At 42.7% G+C, this 6898-nt stretch overlaps 1 long non-coding RNA gene across 1 annotated transcript; it reads left to right on the top strand.

The window, feature by feature from the left end:
* The first annotated feature begins 65 nt into the window (after positions 1–65).
* On the top strand, positions 66–4090 carry LOC125133906 (uncharacterized). The gene is made up of 3 exons (XR_007136526.1): positions 66–1131; positions 1394–1523; positions 3746–4090. It is a non-coding gene; the product is annotated as an uncharacterized LOC125133906 (long non-coding RNA).
* The last annotated feature ends 2808 nt before the right edge of the window (positions 4091–6898 follow it).

Here is a 6898-nt window from a genome sequence, read left to right on the forward strand (position 1 = left end):
CAGCTCGTGGCAACACTGGATCCCTGACCTACTGAATGAGGCCAGGGATCAAACCCACATCCTCATGGATATTAGCAGGACTTGTTTCCACTGCACCACAACAGAAATTCCAATACTACTATTTTTGCTTTAGGTAGTTATCTTTCAGAGCAATTAAAAATAATAAAAAAATGAAATTTTAACTTTGTGTACCTTAAGTTGTTCCATTTCTAATGCTCTTAATTTCTTTGTGTAGATTCAGATGTCTGTCTGCTACTATAATATTCCTTCTGTCTGAACAACTTTCTTTAACATTACTTGTAGTGTGGGTCTACTGACAATGAATTCATTCAGATTTGTTTTTTGTTTGGGGTTCAGGAAAGCCTTTATTTCTGCTTTTTTTTTTTTTTTAAAGCTTCTCCTGCAGCATGCAGAAGTTCCCAGGCCAGGGATCAAATCCACACCATAGAAGCAACCAGAGCGACTCTCCTTTCTTCTTGAAAGACATTTTTGCTGGGTATAGGATTCTGACTTGATAGGTTTTTGTTGTTGTTCAGCTATAGAGACCTCATTCCTCATCTTCTATGTTGTGTAGTTTCTGGAGAAGTCTGCTGTAACACTTTCATTTTTATTTCTCTGTGTGTTACTTGTCCTTTTTTCTGGCTGCCTCATAACTTCCACTGTCTCTGGTTTTCAGCAGCTTGAATATGATATGCCTGTGGTATGGGATTGATTTTGGGAGGGGAACATTTATTCTGCTTGGTGTTTTTTGAATGTCTTGGAATTGTTTAGTGTCTGTCATTCATTTTAGAAAATTCTTGTGTATTTTCCCTTGCGTTTTTTTCTTCCCAGATGCCAGTTGCACATAGGTTGGATCTTCTGGTATTGTCCCCTATCTCCTGGGTGCTCTGTTGTGTTTTTTACCCACTGTCTCTTCTTCCTCACTGTTCTGCAGTTCATACCAGCACTGTTGTAAATCCAGTGTCCACATATGTGAGGGTCAGACTGAAGAAACTTTGTCACTGTTGTGTCCTCTCTTATTCTCCAAATCCTGTGGGTTTATCCCTTTAAAAGATTGTTCTCTGCCATTACAGCCTCTTGGAAGGGAGTCAGAGTAGATGCACATAGGCCGTCTGCCATCTTTATGTGGAGGTTAGTGTGAATTTTATTATGTGAATTAAGCATAATGGTGATAAGGACTAAATTTCCTATTTTCTTTGAAATCTACTGTATCATACTTCCTCATTTTAAAGGACTTTTGCATTCTCAAAAATGAGGAAAAGAATCAAATAATAATGGCTAGCTTTTATTATATACTTATATGTTAGTGTTGCAAATGCTGCTGTTGTATTAACTAATTTAATTCTAACAACAGCTTTATAACATAGGCCTTCTTTTTTTTTCTTTTTTACAGATGAAGATAAACAGAGCACAGAAGATTAAGTAATTTTTCCAAAGATGCAGAAATAGAAAATGACAGAACTTGGCTTCTTAGCCACTATATTCTAGCTGCCTCCAACACATGGGAAGATAGTAGCTTTCAGGTAACGTCTTTGCCTTTGGTCTCTGCAATCCTTTATGTACTACTATTACCTCTCTCAGAATCTTAATTTATTAATCAGCAAGTGCATATTCGGTGCCTGTTATGTGCACAGAATGGTTTGTTCACTGTGGAGGTATAAAGAAAGGCGGCAGGGCTACTTCCTTCAGGAAGTTTACATCTCTCCAAGAGAAAGCCCCCACGTATCTGAAAATAAGCATAGTGGTACAGAGTAATATCCTCATTCAATAAAATGAAAGCTTGATTTGATCTGGGTGCTCAGAAAGCTCAAGAAACTGATTAAAAACAGTGACAGCTGTTTACTTAGTAAGAGTTTACCTAGCGTCTGGTCTCCCCATGGTGCTTTCAGTTCTCCCTTTACCTCTTTTTTGGCAGCTTAATTTTACTGCTATTGTACTGCTTATTGATATTTCCTCCACAGAGCAAATTAACTGGATTGTCTATAAGCTCAAAAGATCTTTGTAAAAGTTTAAAGTGGGAAGAGTCAAATTCTTGGTCACTGTGGTTTATAGATAAATAGGAAGGAAGGACAGGAGGGAGAGCGGGAGGCAGGCAGCAGGCCTTTTATCTCAACTACATTCTTTCCTCCTCGTCAAGATGGATAACCGAGGATGAGTACGTGTTAACATTGAGTGTTCTCTATTATTTCTGGAATGATCAGGAGTAAACAAAAGGTTTATAGATGCTATGGCATCTTTAGATTGGCTAGCATGGTGGCTGACTCCTAATAGAGACCTATCAAATATTTATTGTTCCATGTATTTAATGAATAAAATTGAAGGAAACCTAAGGTGGATCATTTTATAGATGATGAAGAAAAATCCTCGTGAGTTTGTATTTTAATTTGAAGGCATTTTCCCAGTGCAGTGCACATCACATCTTAGGGAGAAAGTTGCAGTCAATCCGTTATCCTTATCCAGAAGCTCCTTAGGATTAAGGGATGAGACTCATTCATAGTTTATGACCACTCCCTTCCCAGTGCAGTACCCAGAAGACAGTAAGTATTTATTTGATGGAAATGCTTGTTGGATGGAAAAATGAATCATTTGTCAGTATCTAGTTTGATGCTGAAGGAAGTCTTAAGTGCTCTGTAACCACCTGTCCTAAGGGTTGGTTCTACACAAAACTAACAGTACACAAGAGCAGTTTTTTAGGAAAAACTTGATAAGGTAGTAGTCAGACCATTTACTGTGAAGCCAAGCAGACCCAGAGTCTAGTCCCATTCCTGCCACTTAGTAGCTAGCTGTATGACCTCAGGAAAGTTATGTAACCTCTCTAAGTCTCAATTTCCCAGTCTTTCAGTTTGGAGCCGTGATAGTATTTCACATGTTCGGTGTAAAGATTAAGTAAGATACTCCTCACTGTGACTAACTACACTAAGTGCTCGACCAATGGTAAATAAATAGTTATTCTACAAAGATCTCAGGAGTTGAGGCTGTGGCCATTTGGATCTGTAAAGAATCCTGACCAAAGTGGGGAAATCTAAAACACATATGCTTCCTGTGTTTCTCTTTCCTTGCTTTAGGGATTTTGAGTGACATTTGTTTGGCTTTATGAGTATGTGGGAAGAGATGGGATGGGACAGGAGCTGGAAATTCTTTCCACCTCTAGAGAATGCCCTCTACCAAGGATTTCTGCTAACAGGGCCCCATAGGCCCACCCTATCAGCTGAGGATGAAAACAGCCAGAGACAATGGGATATGACACAGTAATGAGTTCTCATTTGTCAGGTGTCAGCTTGCCGATATGGTCTAAGGCTATGGTGTTCAATAATTCCTAGAAATTGGTAATAACGATACCATTTACACGGCAGCTCCTCTGGCAGGTTTCAGAGCAGCTCCACATACACTATCTGTTTTAATTTCCACCACAATGCAGGAGGAACCTGAAATAAATATTATCGTTCCCATTGTATAGATGAGTACGTACATTCTAAAAAGCAAAATGACCATACCTGAGATCACTCAGTTGCTCAGGCATTGACCTCAGACTTGACCCTCACTCGGGGGTCCTTATTTTATTTCCATGAAACTAAATGGCCTCTTTCTTCTACAGAATCTCTCTGGCATTTTGATTCTTAAGTGTGCTTGTACCCATGCTAGACCCTTAAGAATGTGCATTTGTAAGATCATTTAGTAATCAGTTGCAGCAGCTAAAAGGGGCAGCCAGTTTTTTGAAACCTTTTGTGTCTTTTTGGACCAACAGGGAACAAAATTATTCATCTTGATACAGCAAGTCTTCAATGATGTCAATAGGAAAACAGCCACAGCCATGCTAAAGGCTTCAAGCACCACCGGTTTTGTCCAGAGGAGGCCATGGTTATTCTGGTGAAGTACAAGGCCGAGGTCATTTTGAGCCGTCACTCTCTTGAGGGTCCGAGTCTATGAAGCAGAATAAGCTCAGGACCTACAGCACTGGACCTCTAGGAGGGCAACCTCACCAGCAGATGAGGTCCTGATGGATGATTCCTAATTATGGAGTCCTTTTCATCTCTCAGTTTATATTCTGAGTTTTTACCTAGAATAAATTCTACTGTTTCTCATTAACGCACTCACTGTCTTTGTTTTGAATGGAAAAGGGGAAAAAATATGTTTAAACCTCTGCTACCAGCATACAGAGTATGCCCAAAGAGGCATATCTGTCTCCATCCCGAGTCACATTAATCTTTACAGTTCTCCAAAGTAACTAATTATTGTGTGGTCGGCTCCCTGTTTGTATGGATGGGTGGTAGGTATCCTTTATGAGTTTCTGGGTGACAGTTTGTCGCATGACGAATTTTCTCCAGAAACCGTTCTTCAGTGTATTGCCAAATTCCTGAATCAAGAATGAGAAGTCCAACTAGTTAGGCTAAAGGTACAGCCAGCCAGTTGGCCACAGCCTGAGCGCATCCTTCCTAGAGCCTTACCTGTCAGAGAGGATTGATGGGTTAAGCTCCAGAGGACTTGCTCTCCATTCCAAGTCTTCCAGCGGCAGCGGGGCAGCCACGCCACAGTCGTCTGTCCTGAGCCCGTCTCGCAGGTGGGACACGTTTACGAGTATGAGATCCCTGCACACACCTGTGCCCTCTGACGAGAGCCTGGTGGTCGTGGGGAACGTGCGCACGTCACAGCCACTGCGCCGTGTTCTGAGTCACCCCATTTTCTTCCAGCAACAGCAATCTGAAATGAAAAGAATCATCACATTTGGCACATGTCAATACAAAGGCCTGGGTAGATGGCACACCTTGTTTGAGGTCACACAGTCATTTAACGGCCGAGTAGGAGGGGGAGCCTGGTTCTGTCTGCCCCCAACCCAGTGGTTTCAACCATCACCCTGGGTGTCACTTCTGAGGTCACGGCTTCCCAGCGGTAACTGTTAGAGGCCAGAAGACATGGGCCTGGGGGAGCTATTAAATGTGACATAACTCTTTGCCTGCTGAGATTCTTATGTTTAAAAACCCAGAGGAAGATCATATGAATGTATTTATTTAACATTTATGTACAATATTTACGTTTACAAAATGCTTTATAGTGGAACAGAATGGGCAGAAATTTTTATTGGGGCATATAATTGTCTTTCATATTCATTTATTCCTTTAATTTATATCAGATGTTCTCCACTTGGTCTTCTGAGATCATGTACAATGGTAACAAATTGAAAATAAGATTAATAAAAGATTATTTTGTATCACTCTGAGGGAAAACGGAGCAGGGCCACGCCGTCCTCCGTTCTCGATAAATGTTACGCAAAAGTGCATCATGAGGTCCCCAGCACACTGTCTGTAACACCAGCTGTGCTTGTTCATGGTGCTTTGAAACTATGTTTGGCGTCTATTCTTCCTTTATTAGGTGGTACTCATTTTCTGCCATCCAGCTGGTTGGGGTGCTCAACATTTTAGATAATAAACTGCTCCGAGCAGCATCTGGTGAGGCTGCCCGGTGGCCTGTCTTCATTGATCACCGAGCCAGAAGCCTCTGCAGAGGTTTCTTGCCCATGATTCCCTCTGCCTGGAAGTCCCAATAGCACCTTCTCCAAGAACCTGGCCTTGAGCCCTGATCCTCAAGAACCTCCTGCTGGTGGTGAGTCCTGGCATTGCCTTTTATCTTCTCTTTAGCCCATAAGACTGTATGAAGAACGCTGGACTTCCAGGCTTTGGTGAGACTAGATTAAAATATGTATATATTGATAAGGTACTATTTTGTCATTTTTAAGTTGCTATGGTCTGATTTAAAATCAATCTTTAAAAGATTAAAGAGAAGGAATCTCTGTAGTGCAAAGTAGTCTGAAGGCTTACAATAAATATATGCCTTGTCTTCTTAAGGACTCTGATCATTACTCTGGAGGGCATACAAATATATGGCTCAGAGCAAATGCCCATATTTGGTTACCTTTCAAGTTCTAAATCTAAATAACTCGTGGATGTAATCAATAGATTAAAAAGTTACTCTCAAAAAAAAAAAGTTTTTCTTATCCTTGGATACATGGGTGTGAAGATTAATTTTTTTTTTCTTTATGAATCATAGGTAGGGTGCCTAAATAACTGTGGTTTAGAAAGATGAGTGTGGAAGTCAGCCCTGGGAAGGAGATTTGGGGACAAGCAGATGGGGTAAGTGATTCCCAACCCTGGCTAAACATTAATAATTATGATAGATCCTACCAACCAGGACCAACCAAATCAGGATCTGGGGTAGGGGGGGTGAGCCCGGGCGCTAGTGTCTTTAAACTGTGCCAGGCAATCTGATCGGCACCCGGGGCTGAGAAGCACTGGGTTAGCAGCTGCCGTAGTCCACTCTTGAGAAGAATGAGTGACAGGGTAGCTGTCGTCAGCCCTGCCTTCCCCACACTGGCCAGGTAGAGGCGCCCGATTGTCATCCAGCCCTGACCCAACCTGGAAAGAACTTAGGCTGCTCCTCTCTGGTGGTTGGCGGTTTCTAGAACTGGTCTCGCTGTCCTCAGCAGGGCCCAATGAGCCTCGTGGTGCTACCCCGGCACCCTCTCCTCCATTCTGGTCTCCTGTCTGGAATTCCTGCTGGGCCCAAACCTCTGCCGGCCCCCCTAGGCCTGGCTGCTCTTTGCTTAGCCCCTGATGACTCCTGTTCATGGACCCAGGGCCTTGTTCCCCATGTCCAAGCTGAACAGACTGAACCACCCAGAATCACAGTGGAGGCTCCATCCTGACTCATCTGAGCATGGCAAACTCAGCCAAGTCCCCCAACAGAACCACCTCCTCGAACTTGGCCCCTCAACAAGGCCTTCCAACTCCTGGAGACATAAACTCCACATCCGTGATGGGAGGACACCCAAGACACGCGCAGGGGGGCTGAACATGGGGAGGGGTGAAAAATGGGGGCCATTAATGCAGTCAGCCAACCACAGATG

Source organism: Phacochoerus africanus, chromosome 8 (assembly GCF_016906955.1).
Source record: "Phacochoerus africanus isolate WHEZ1 chromosome 8, ROS_Pafr_v1, whole genome shotgun sequence".
In the NCBI taxonomy this organism is placed as follows: Eukaryota; Metazoa; Chordata; class Mammalia; order Artiodactyla; family Suidae; genus Phacochoerus; species Phacochoerus africanus.